Raw genomic sequence first — 14,112 nt, 5'->3', positions numbered from 1 at the left:
ATAAAGGAAACATCCCGGGGCTTGTCTGGTTCCTTTGTCTCTGGAGATTTTGTTCCACATGCCAGCCAAAGAGGAGGAGACAATTCTTGGTAGTTCTAGGAGGAATTAGGGTAGAAAGTGACTCAGCAGTTCCCTGTCAAAACAAACAAATTCCAGCTGCCCTAAAAGCCTGGGAAAATTCTGAATATGTTCTGAGTTTCCCAAGGAAATCCTTCATAGGCTTCTCCTAGAAATCACCACGGGGAGAGAGAGGGGTCCCAGCTCATTTTGCAATTTGTGTGTGCTTGGAATAAGAGCTTTCCCCATGTGTGTTTCCTGTTCTCTCCATCCTCCTCCTCCAGCTGTGCCCAATCCCTGTGAGGTGAAGCAGCACCACATCAGCTCTGACAGGGCAGCTCCTAAAACTGCTGTGTTCCTCTGGCTCAGGATCACTGCACAGTGGTCACTGCAAAGAAGCACAGTACAGCACAAATACCACCAAACAGCTCACACAGCAAGTTGATATTTTAACAGAATATATAGAGAATATATGAATATACAGCAAAAAAAGCATCACCTTTCACCAACTGAAGTAAGTTTTGTTCTTGTCTAGCTGCTTCAGCATCACAGTGATGTCACTGACAGCTTTTATGCTTTAAAAGCTGGGGCTTTTATCCTGGAGTGCTTTTGCAAATTAGAACTTCAGTTTATCAGATATAAGATATCAGACATTAATTATTAACTTTCTGTGCTTTACCCTAATCTGTTCAGTCTTACTGCATGGCTTTTGATAACCAAAATACTGGCTTGTTGACACTTCCTCCCTCCCTGTTCCTGAGGATATTTCCTTGCTGTTACAGCCTTGGGATTCTGCTTGAATTGGGAATAGCCACTCCAGCAGAGCAATGCATAACTTTTTAAGGAATGGTATGAGTGGTCCCCGAGGGAACTCCCCCTGTGCTCCCTTTTATGGAGGGCACTGGGCTCCTGCAGGTTGTGGAGATGGACGTGGCCAGTGCTGTGTTTACTGCAGCTCTTCAGGCTCTTTGCAGAGAGCCAAACCCTCACTGGTGCCTGGAAATATCCCAGAATAAGGGAGGTTCTTCCTCCCTGGGCTATCCCAGCTCTGCACACTGAGGAGCCAAAGCCACTCTGCCATCAGGGGTCTGTATTGTCCCTCTCCCCATGACTGGCTGGGAGCTCCTCTTGGAGCATGCAGATGGAGCAGAGAAAGCATTTTAATCCTGTTCTTCTGCAGAAATCTCCCTAAGAGGCAATTCTTTCCCTCTAATGAAGTTGTTATTTTAAGCATGTTGGAAACTTGCACTGAAAGTGTGAGATAATCTACCACTATATATATATATAAATAAAAGTAAAAAGCATGGTTTGGTTTCCAAATCAGAAGGAGAATAGATAAGGTGTTACCTTTTTATTGTTACTGCAGTTGGAATTTTCCCTGAGGGGTGACTTGGGAAGAGAATCATCGCTGCCATAAACCGGTTAAACAGGAAGGAAAAGCTCCTGATGGGAAAGTTCCACCTCCTTGATAATGAAAGCACATAGCTCACCTGGAAATGTCTGTGAGCAGGAAGGCACAGGAGGCTCTGTATCCTTCTAAAAAATTGTGTTTCAGGTAAGGAGTTGCAACAGATATTCTTGCTGCTTAGCAAGTGCCCCAGTCACCTCCTCCTGGGATCAGCTAGAAGGGAAAATTGAGCCCACAGCCTGCCAGGCTTTTTCACCAGGATTCATGTGCATGTCCAGGTATTATTGTGTGCTTGCAAAGCTGGGAGACTCTCAGGTCTCTTGATTTATGGTGGATATTTTACAGTATTGATTTGGATTCTCCCTTAAAACCCCTGATTCCAGGACCACATGATTATGTGAAAATACAGCTGTCATTCAAATAGACAAGGAGGGCTTTATAGCTGTAGGAGAAAAAAGCTAAACCCTCCAAAATTAAATGTGGATTGAGAAACCACAAGACAAAAAAAAAACAAAAAAACAAAAAAACAAAAACTTGGGTGCACATTCATAAAAAAAAACATATAAATTTTGCCTCCTTAGTGATTTTTGGAAATGTTTCATCAATGCACTTGAAAAGACTCAGAAAGTGAAATAGTGGCTGGCAAAGAGGCAGAGCCTGCCCTGAACTTTGCATCCCTCGTGAAAGACACAAGATGCTCCTGTGCAGAGGTTACAAAGCCCCAGTGGTGACCCAGCAAAGTTTTACATTAGACATTTCTGTGCCATCATAAACAGAACTTGTTTGAAATGCAAAGAAAATATTTTAGAACCAGATGTAATGGTGTAAAAGATACTGCATTTTCTATGCCTTGTAGTCTTCCAGACAGCCAAGCTTTTTTAAGGAAGATGGGACTGGGGGGAGATTTCCTTATTTGAGCTTCTATTTCTTCCTGAAACAGTCCAATTTTCAGGATGAGTTAAAAAGAGAGTGAAGTACCTTGGACTTCTCAATTTAATGGCTATGTCATTTTCCTTCTTGTTTTCTTTCTTTTATTTACCTGCTGTAGAAATGAAAAACAGAGCAAGTTGTAAATTAGGACAATTTTGTACAAGAAACTTTTGTTGTTATGCTTTTTTTTTTTTTTTAATGGTGTCATTTTAATCTAAAAACATAGTGAACTTGAGGATTCATTCTGAGAGAAAGCTGCAAAACTGTAATTGCATTTTCATTTTGGTTATCTGGCCTAGTGTAATTTCATAAATGTGGGGTTTTTTCAACAGGGTTAAAGCAAACCAAAGCATGCTACACATGGAATTACTAAGAGCAGTGTTTGAAACAGCAGTTCAGCCTCTGAATTTCAGGTTTTATTTCAGCCTGTTTAAGTTTTCATTTCATTTCTCATTCCACACTCTGGGTGACAGAGGGTTATGTCAGTTAGAGTTTGACTTAAAATGAAACAAAAATAAATAAAATTGGGATGAATATCTTCTGTTGTAACATAGATTTTCATTGCAAGGTGCTATTATCTAAACTAATGCAGTATCTTGGGGACTTAATGGAAAACCTATTTGTGGAGCTAAGCTTTAGCAATTTCTGAGCACACTTTTTATCTCAATAGATTTTCTGCTCAAGAATACATTTTTTACTGAATTATTAAATCAGATGTCTCTATTTCTTTTAGGTGATCAAGTACTCCAGCACAACTGTGTGCAGTGTGTGGTATTGCTGTTCTGTCACTTGTGGGGTTTAGGCTCCATCTGATCAGTAAACACAGAAACAGGCCAAGCCCTTGAGGGCAGATGGCCCAGAATAGACTTTGGTTGTAGAACTAAAAAAAAATATATCCTCATGCCTACTGAGAGCAGTCTCCAGTGCATGCTGCCCCTCTGAACCATAGGCACATGCCAAAATCAGGTCAGGAAGTTTGCTAGTGACAACATTAATGATGGAGCTGCAGCAGCTCATACCCTTGCCTGTTAATTTGCTAAAAAATGTCCAGCCTCAGACTTTGAAGATAAATTAATTGCACAACAAGAAACAAAAAAAAAAAGTCTGAAAAAAAGATATATCTATTTCTTCTCCCCCCTTTATATATGCCATATCCTGGCTTTTGGGGAATATTAATTGGAGGTCCATGTCTTCTATATTCTTTGACTTGACTTTCTTCAGCTGATTACACTGATAAAAAGTGGTAGAATATGAAGGAATTGGAGGCATAAAAAAGAGGAAAATGTGAATGAAACTGACAACCATTAATATAAAGTCTTCCTTCCTGCATTGTGAGCTATGCAAGAGTAGAAATGATGGGAAAAAACAGAGATTTTCTTTCATATTTGTCAGAATTAGTATTTCTTATTTAGATCAGCTATTTCAGGCATCCTGTTGCTATTATTTAGGAGGCAAGGATAATAACAATAGCAGCAATTTGTTGTTATTATTATTATTACAACTATAGTAATAATAATGTGTCTGGAAATAAGGATCAGACAAAAGAATAATCAAGGTCCACATTAAGAAAATATTTCCACTCTCTGGAGAAAGCTCTGAGGCAAAAAAGACCAAAGCAGTTTTGTATTAGCTATTTTGGGGTTTACCTTCCCTTCTGTGCTTCATTGTGGGATGGAGCTCCAGTTGTGAAGGTTCTCTCTTGACCTTGGCATTATTATGAGACTTTTCTGAGGACTGAAAGGACTGAAGGGAGCAATCAGCCAAGGCACATTTTGGGAGGGAGCCCTTCTCACACAGTGCATTTGGTGGAGGACAGCCTGGGCACCAAGCAGCTCACCCAAAGTGCCATGCTGGTTCTGATGGAGAGATCCCCCTGGGATTTTATCAAAATGAAGCCAGCAATTAATTATTTTTTTATGGTTCATCCCATCCACATCATCATGAGAAATGTTCTTCCCATCAGACCTTTTCATCAGGAATGTGCCTGACCAGCATCTTCACAGCCACCCTCTCATTTATGGAGAGCTTTACCCTGCAAATCCAGTCACTCCCTGGCACAAGGTGTCACCAGGGCTTGGCTTCAGACCTTCCTTTTTTTAACTGCCTGACTGCACAAACTTCTCTGTGCTGGATTCCCACCCCTCCAGCCACCAGAGAGAGCTCCATGGAAGGCAGAGTGCAAATTCAGTTTCAAATGTGGAGAGGGGCAGCACAAATCTGGACTTTCAGAGAGGCTTTGACAATCTGGGTGCTCCAAGTCCTGTTTTCTCACATAATTATCCATTTGGACAAAAAGTGAGAGAAGAAAGTGGAAAGGGGATGTAACATAGTCCTACCCACCCCCAGGGCTCTGGGCATAACAGAGGTATCTAAAGGTTCTTATATTAACAGAGCTTAAAGTTTTTGGTTCTTGTTTGTGCCCTTGTACTTTGTATTCACCCACACTGTTGCAACATGGATTAGAAGCACTTAATTTAAAGACTAAAACATTTATGCCTCAGGGGAAGCTAAAGAGTTTTATACCAGAAGGGAATCTAGATTATGGTCTAGAATGCTCCAGTAGGCTCATTTTATGGCTCACTGAAGCATAAAACTACCAGAGAAGGATAAGTACAGAAATGTAGAGTAAGTTGTGTTTGAAATATAAGATGGCAAACCTTTATGGTCTAATGTGAAACTTGATATTCGAAAGAACAATACATTATGTTGAATCTGGTGTGGGGAGTGTTTGTTTTTGTTTGTTTATTCATTTGTTTTGGTTGGTTTTTTTGTTGGTTTTTTTTTTAGACAGATTGCTGTCTCTGTGTCTAGTCTGGCTGACATACCCTGATCCTGAGAGGTGAAATGTATAGCCCATCCTACCTTCACCATATTCTGCATGCACTTCTGTGTGCATATATAATTATCTTCTAAAAACAGACACATCTACTCTAACTGTGGGAGCTGGATCCTATGACACCCACTCTGTCTTTTAGCTTTCTGTCTGAAGCAAACCCTTTATCTTTTTTCCTCCTTCATCAGGTGTTCATAGCTCTATTCATGGTTGTGCCATTTTTAATAACCATGTCTTATGGGGCTCCCATGACTCTCTGTGATGTTATATCTGTCCTCATTTTCTTTGTTTCAAAATCCTGATATGGAGAAGGGAAAAGAAAATGATAAATCCTCCCTTTCCTCCAGTCCTTGTTAGCATTCTGAATCACTATAGGAATCCTGAAATAGCCTACAGGATACCTGTGCACCATGAATATTAAAAGACAGTTTAGGTTCACCTTCTGCCTTTAACTCCCAGTGATCACAGTGTCATACAGCAAAGGGGAAGAGACACTTGATTGACTTCTTTCTATGTCTCTGAATAAGAAGAACTGTAAAAGTAAACATATGCAGGCCCAGACAGATGGGTAGGCAGCAGGGGGAAATATATCTGAGGACAATAACTCTTAAGACTAATCCTGTGCACTGCATTTTGGAATTTCAGTGATGAATACAAAAGAGGAGGGGAGGAATAGTGAGGAGACAAAAGGCTGTTGTTGCATTTTACTCACGATAGGGAAACTAAAGCATGCTGGCATGATGATAAAAAGAACAAGCCTTCTCAGGAGAAAAGCAGAAAATAGTGGGATACAAATGAGCAGGAGGAGATGAAATCATGGGATGGGAAGAAGAGGTGCTGGAGGAAGCAAACATTTAAGAACAGGCACAAATGCTTCTGTGAGGGAGGAGGAGAGAATTATAGGGGAGGGAAGAGAAGAGCTGAGTGAGTCAAGGGCAACTACAATCGAGTGTGTGGGAGGATTTCATTAAGTCAGGGAAGTATTTGAGCTGTTTAGCTCCAAGAGGAAGAAATGGGAGAGAGGAGTGAATTGATTTGTAGCATAAAATTCACTGTGGTCACAGGAATTCCTTCAGGGAGAAAAAGCCCGGTCAGGATAGAAAGAGAGCCAAGGCAAGGGGCTGGCAGCTGAACCTTGGGATGATAAGGGAATAAAAGAGTCAAAGAAACTCTTAGAGAGAGGGAAGAGCAAAAAAAGCCTGTAAAGCAGTTACTGCTGCTGGGCTGGGATTTTTGGAAAAGACAAGTGCTGCGGGGTGACAGACCTGATGCCAGTAAGACAATCAGAAGGGTTGGAAAAGGGGAGCACCACAGCAAAAGAATGAGAACAGCTTGGGTCTGTGAGGTCCAGAACAAGTAAATAATGCATCCAACTAGTAGGAGATGAGAATCAAGACTTGAGAGTGAAATACAAAGGATGCTGAGATGCAGAGATTAGAATTGAGATGGGTCATAGGCAGGCAAGATGAAATATTCACACTGCTGAAATCATACTGGTATTCTGATCCATAGCTCCTGGAAGCAGCTGTATTTAATGGGTGCTAATCAAAATATGTCCAATGTAATAAAAAAAATATTAGTTTTTCTGGCCTTATCATTACAGGTTAGATGTTAAACAACAGTAAACATAACTTTCATGACATCCTAATGAAAGGAGATTTTTTTCCTATATTATAAAGGAAACTGAAATAAACTGTAAAAAGTATCTAATATATTTAGCTACTCCATCTATGATATTTAGGATCTAATTTTAGATTCTAATGTTTTCAGAGTAACAAACAAGACTCATACCTTCACTGAAGTCCCATCATCAGACCAAACATCATGATTTTTTTTTTTTTTGGTGCTCCAGAAATTCACTATTGTTGGTCATATTTGGAAGGATGGTTTAGGTGATTAGCATAATGTGAGCAGTCTATGGATGAAAAAAGATTCCAGTCGTGGAGGGATGCATTCAGTGACTCCATTCTGGTAGTCATTACTTCTCTCCATATGCAGTTCTGCCTCATTCACTGCTTCCTTTAACATATTTGCAGTGCATGGAAACTCAAGTCCTGCTGGAAAATAATGGGCAATAATGTGATCATGCAAATAACATTTTACATTTATATGCAAGAAGAAGAAAGTTAAAGTTTCTGGACATGACCAAAACCAAACCTCTCAGCCCCATGATCCATCTCCTCTCCATGTTCATCTCCTCTGTGTACCTCTGGCACCAGAATGAATTTGGGTGACTTAGCAAAGGCATTTTCCATAGTTAACAATTCCTATCCCTGGGCTGCACAGGGCTCTTGTTTGCCATTGGGAATCACTCAGAGGTGCTGCCAGCAAAGATGCAAAGAAGCAGAGGGCTCCTGTGTCACTCCTGTCCTGCAGGGGAGGGTCCAGATTGCAGCTTTGGGCTCCTCTGTTCCATCCTTCAGCAATTATTGAATCATATTCTTCAAGCCATGAGGATCTGGGGATTCATACCCATGTCCTCGTGGTAAATCATGCATTCCAACTCTTGTCCTTCCTCCTGCTCAATTCCTCTCTGTTTCTCCTTCCTTAGTTTGCAATTGTGGATTTGCTCTTTTAATACCTTCAGTCCCATTTAAGGTTGTGTCCCAGCCTCAGCTTTTCTTACCTATGAACCAATTTTCTTAGCTTTTCACTTATTTCTCTTTTTCCATGTGCTGTTTCCAGGGCACTGTACCTGCTTGTCAAGGACAGAGCTTCAGGTGAAAAAGGAGCCTTTGTTTTTGTGGGTTATCTTTTTTTAATGAATAGGTAATTTTGGGAGACTGTCATTGCTGCCAAATCACTCAAAGTTTCTAAATAGTCCTCCAGAAGTTTTTAATACTGTCTGATGAAACAAATTATGAGGTAGCCTAAACAAAATGGAAAGAATAAACCAGTGGAGGTGTTATATTTTCACTGGATTTTGAATTTCTTCAGAACCAGAGAATGATAGACTATTAGTTTCACGTGCTAATTTTAATTTTACTCTCTTATTTCCACCCTCAGGATTATCCATAGTTTTTTCCCACCAGACAATTTCAATTTTCCCTTCTATTGATGATGCCCCCTTAGTAACTTTAAATTTCATATGCAGTCTCCTAATGCTTTATGTGGTATGTGGGTAATGAAAATAATACATACCATCAGTTTTGGGTCTCATTGTATTGACACAAGGTTTCTGACTTTTGAGTTTTCAGTTCTGCCATTGTGATTTCCCCACCAGCCAGCTCCCAGCAGATCTCTCACCTTTTTTAATCATCCCATCTTTTAAACTATAAGTAACATTTCCCACCCTGCATCTTTTAATGCATATTGCACCATAAATGCACCATTTAATGCATATTAACCAGCCAAGAAGAATCCTAAGTTCTTTTTATTAGTTATTTTTAATAAACTTCCACACTTTTATCTAAATTATTATTCAAATTATAAAATAAACCTTTTGCCATGTCTCAGTTCACATCCCTCCTCTTTCTGAAGGGGTTTAAAAGCTTTTATACAGTTAAGCCTTATAATGTCTCCACCTAGAGAGTAGAAAGGGCTTGCAGATGTAACAGCATGAAGTTCTTACCTGGAGGTAATGTTCTGGCTGAAGAGAACTCCAGGCAAACAGACAGAGGGATGCTTGACCCAAAGCATCTCCAAGTTCACAAAAGTATGTGTGGATTTTTCATGTTCAGTAGAATCCACTGGTTCCCCCTTATCTGTCTTACCTGACAGGTTTATGGAGCCTGAGGGGATGCTGAGCCTCCTGCCAGGGCAGAAAGAGAGAAAATAAGGATTAAAACATGCTGAAGCAGAAGCTTCAGTTTGTCCTTCTCCCTTCTGTAAATTAATACCTGCATTTGGAGTTGTCTGTGCCTTGATACCAGGTGAATTGTGAAAGCTTTGTCTGAAATTCCTCATGTTCTGCATGCAGAGGAAAAGCAGTTGTTACCCAGGGCAGCTGAACTTTGTGACTTCTGAAAGCATTTAGAGTGCAGTCAGAATGGGGTCATTTGTGCTCATTTGCAACTCCATCCAGTCAGGGCAGGAGTGAGAGGCTCTCATGGAACCAAATTCAAGGTCAGCCTTATGGCCTTGCTTCTGATCTCTAAATAACTCAGCTCTCTTTCTTCTGGGGTCTTTTTGGTGTTTTTAGGCTGCTCTATCCAGCTGGTTGAAGCAGATCAAGGAAATAATGAAAACAATGTTCGTTTTTGCAATGCAGTGAAGTAAGAAATGAAAAAGCTTTTTTGGCCATACATTTCACTTACTGACACTGGACTGGTTCATTTTCCCCCCACAGGGCTGGGCTGTGTATTGGCAGCTAGAAGGGATGGGTAGCACACCAGTGGCTGGCTGCTGCTGGGCATGCCATTGTTATGACATTTGTCTGCAGCCCTCCTTCCTGGACAGGGGCTGGACATTGCCTGCTGATTGGAAGTCAGGAATATTTTGTGTTCCCTTAACTACATGTGTGGCTTTTGCTTTTCTTAAATATCTTGACCTAGAAGGGTTTTTCCCCATCTCTTCTCCCCCTGCCCCTGTACTGAAGAGAAGGGAGTGGCAGAGCACAATGCTGCAACTCCAGCATCTACTTAAATAAGGAAACACTTCTAATTTTGCTCTAAATAGGAGCACATTTAAAAATGAACATTAATTCAAAAAGATTTTCTCTTCTGTCTGCTTTATTAGTGATAAGTACATTTAGCTCTTCACTGTTGATGGCTTAGAGTGTGTGACACCTCCCATCCTTTTCCTGCCATTGCCCTGGACAGTATTAGTGCCTGTGCAGCTCTGATCAGGAAAATAAGAGCTGGGGTAACTGATTGAGAACAGAATGGCTACATACTGTCATGATGAAAAGTGAGACTTAGCAAGTGACAAAACCTGCTTTAATTATACTTCACTGTTACATTTAATAGCCTGACTTAATGGGATAGAACATTTTTTACTTTCTTAATCTTCTGCAGAAAAATTAATTGTGTTGAAATCCAAGCACACAAAAAATTACAAGTATTTAGACCATCTGTGCAGATTGATTTTTCTTTTGTAGATATACACTGATCACACTTCAAGTTGTCAGCACAAATGCATGCTTTTCCCCCCCTGGAAAGTAGCTGGAAAATGGAATCCTGATTTTGTCATTAGACTTTAATGAATTGATTTTATTCAAGGTCAGCCAAGGCTTCTTCTCTTAAAAGAAAAAACCCAAAACAACCCAACCAAAAAAACCCAGTGTGATGTTGCACTGAAATTAAGAGTGATTATATGATATATTCAAATGGGGGATTCAGCTTCCACACAAACTCACTTGCTTGTCTCAGTTTCCTTTTCCACAGCTCATCAGCTTGAACCCCAACCCAATGCTACCATGAGATGCATGAAGGCACATTCCACATGACTGCTTTCCTCCCAGCTATTCAGGTTTTTTTAATGTCTAAATATTCTAATTATAGGGAAAGCTTTATATTGATTTTTGAATACTTGAGTTTATTTACAGGGCTAAAAAGAAAAATACAAATAAGCCATTCTTGTTTTGCAGGAACTTGTTTTGTGTGTGCCATGGGCAAATCCTCTTAAGGAGAAAATAAGAACAGCTTTTGCTTTTCTTCTATTAAATAAGTAGAAAAACATTTTTTAGGACAAAGTATCACCACAACCAAAAGAACAAAAAATGTCATAAATTTTCAAATAACTTACATATTCAGTCTTTCCAAATGAGCATCTTCCCAGTCCCCAGTGAATCTCAGCTGCTGGCAGTTTCATATGTCAGAGCAGGATGCATAATTCAGGCTCTGTCATGAATCCTTGCAGCTCCAGCTTGTACCTCAAATAGAAACCCACCGTGTTTTCCTCTAGGTAGCACTGGCATGGTCTCTAATGGAAGCATTTGATTGCACTCAAGTGTAAATCAGCCTCCAAAAGCCCTTTCTCAGGGTGTTCTCTGGCCATGAACAGAGCTGTGGGGAGCAGTCATCCCTGGCTGGGTTCAGCACACATCCCAAAGTGAGTTTCAGACCAGAAGGTGCCAAGAGGCAGGCTCAGGGTTCAGTGCTGCAGAATGCAGAGTTCCTCCACCTCTCCATCCTTCAAGGATGTTCCTTGCACTGCACAGAAACACATCATGTTATGAAATGCTGTGAAATAGCAAATCCATATCAATGTCAGTACTTTCTGTGCATGCTGAACTGCTGCAGCACAGAAAACAAGTAGCACAAGATTTTATTTGTAAAATGTTTGTATAGTATTCAGCTGTGCTTTGGAAAACCCAAACTTTCAAACTTTTGCAGTGTTTTTACCTGCTCAGGCCAGGAGCTCTTTAATCACATGAGAATAGTAGATGGCCATAAATAAGCAACACTTGGAAACTGAATTAGTTTTTTTTTATCTGAAAAGCATGAAAAGCAAATTTGTGTCCCCACATTTTGCTAAAATATAAGCAGTGCATGGGTAGGGAAGGGACAAAGTTTGCTTAGTTTTGGAATGACTGCCAGTAAGTTGAGGAGGATTCATGTACATGCCTGGAAATTTGAGGCTGGATAAAGGGCAGTGAAAGTTTCATTTCATTCAGTCCTTGGCTTTCCTGCAGAAACATGTTACGGGAAAAGCTGTACCTTGTGCACAAAGAAAATAGAGTGACACCAACCACCCAGGTCACCCAAACAGCCTCTGGAGTGTAATGGTTTCTGACCATGAGTATAAATCCACCTTGTTCTGGAGCTACTCTTGTCAAGCCTCATTTCCTCTCACCCCACTGAAACATCAAGCCTTTGCATGGTAAGAAACAGGCTGCTGGGTTATTCATTTTGGAAGCCTAGACTTTCTCTTTTTTTGTTGATTTTTTTTTCCCTTCTCCTGCTGTAGAAATGCAAGACACAAAGGAGCAGTTCACGTGGCTGTGGGCAGCAGCTCTGAGGCTGGAGGTAACAGAGAAATGAAGATTTTTATGTGAGAGAGCTGGGCTTCAAAATACACTTAGCAGAGACTTTACAAAGCACTCCCAACTCAGAAGCTACAAAATACTTCCTGAACCAACAAAGAAAAGAGAATGCAGGATGCTTAGTGCAGAATGTTGGGTTTAGCTGCTAAATACTCAGGCCAATTAGTGAAATGCAAAGCTTCAGCCAGTACAGTGTGTGCCCCTACCTGCAGCTGCAGAGTGTATTTGCCTAAAAACCAAGTCAAATCCCAGATGACAGAGATGATACCTGTGACCAGTGCTCATAAGGAAATGGGACCTCAGGAGGAATTAGTTCCTCCAAGTCCATGGTAACTGGGAGGAGGGGCAATGTATTTTATATTTCATGGTGTATCAGAGGGACTCAATGACTGTGGCTGTTCCTGTGACTGTTCCTGCACTCTACAGACTTGTACATCAATACCCAGGGGTTTAGCAATGAGAGTTTCAGGCTGGATTTGAGAGGGTTGGGGAAATAGACACTCCTAAAGATTGTGCCCAGGAAGCACGTTCTGAATTCCTTTTGACCAGATGTCCTGGTTGCAGCTGCCTGTGCATTGCTCTTGGCTAGTTCTGTGTTCAAACTCTCATACTCAAGTGCATATTTGAGCTCTGTCATTTCTACACTGGAGTCTCTGTTTAAACTCCTTTTGGTGAGACCAAGCTCAGCAGCAGTTCTGTCAACAACATGGAGATTTTGCTGATGGTTTCCCTAAAATAACAGATGTAGTTATGTGTGCTGATAAGTAGTTATCTCACTAAAGTATGAAAAGAGAGTTTATGTTGCTACCATTTCTCTCCACTGAATTTTGGTTTCTAACAGCTTTCTATGTATCATCATATGTACCTTGTAGAATTTTGGTTTTGTTCTTATCCTCATTAGCTACAATGCCTTCACATGTATTTTACAGAATCAGAAATGCCTATCTTGCTTTTGATTTGAAGACAAATGCTGGGAATATCTGGAGTATCACAACAAGGTTCCCAGAGCATATCCTTGGTGGAACAAATTTCAGAATCAGCATTTGGACAGATTTCTCACCACATTCTCTACTTCTTATACAATATAAGTGATGGAGGTTAAGTACAGCTCTGGGGAAGCACATCAGGCATCAAATCAAAGGAGAAATTCCAAGTAGGTGGGAAGAATAAAGGAGAATAATTAAGAGCTGGAAGAGTTTGCCCATGAAGTTTTGGAGTATCCAGACTTGGAGATTTTTAAGGCCTTTCAAGACAAAATCCTGAACAAGGTGATCTGAATTCAGTGCAGACCCAGAGGTTCTTCCCAACCTAAATGATTCTGTCATTAATGACCATGAGCAGCTGCCACTGCTCCTGTGCATCTGTGATTAATGGGAGAATCTTTAATTCCACCTCTAGTAATTTGTATTTCTGCAACATGCAAAAAATAAAATAAATTAAATATAATTTCCCCCTCTCTTCCTGTGCTGCTTCATTAAGTCATAGGGGTTTTTTTTTCTTTTTTTTTTTTTATGAATAGTTTTTTTTTGTTTTCAAGGAATTTTTTGACTGTAACAAGCTGAGTATTAATTATCCTAAACTTGTTCAGACTAGGTAAGCAGTAGGAGGAAGAAGTACTCCTTTTTTCCCCATCTAATGTAAAATATTGTTCAGTTAGAACTTTTGGCAAAGGAAGGAAAGGAAGATGGATCTACAGAGTGGAAATGAGTGGTACTAGCAAGTTTTGGACTTTTTGCAATGAGTGACCTGAAAAAAGTGCATGTTACAATTTTAATTCAAGATTCAACAAGCACTGCAGTTTACATGTCAAACTAGCAGAGTTGCTTGAAATGGCAAGTTCTCAGAAGGCTAAATGATTTAAACTGGTAAAACCAGTAGAAAAATGTGCAATTGAAGTGTCTTTTTTGAAGGGAAAAAAAGCAGCAGAAAAAAAAACCAAACAGCTTTGCAAAGAAAAGG

The 14,112-nt window shown here is 40.3% G+C and overlaps 1 protein-coding gene across 1 annotated transcript in view; it reads right to left on the bottom strand.

The window, feature by feature from the left end:
- Nucleotides 1–11,201: 11,201 nt before the first annotated feature.
- The window catches only part of PIK3C2G (phosphatidylinositol-4-phosphate 3-kinase catalytic subunit type 2 gamma), a 138,359-nt gene continuing 135,448 nt past the window's right edge, over nucleotides 11,202–14,112 (bottom strand). Inside the window, 1 exon segment of the mRNA XM_056511614.1 lies at nucleotides 11,202–11,320. The gene's annotated coding sequence lies outside the window, so the exon portion shown is untranslated.

Source organism: Oenanthe melanoleuca, chromosome 1A, assembly GCF_029582105.1.
Source record: "Oenanthe melanoleuca isolate GR-GAL-2019-014 chromosome 1A, OMel1.0, whole genome shotgun sequence".
NCBI classification, from domain to species: domain Eukaryota; kingdom Metazoa; phylum Chordata; class Aves; order Passeriformes; family Muscicapidae; genus Oenanthe; species Oenanthe melanoleuca.
This window is presented reverse-complemented; position numbering and strand designations above follow the sequence as displayed.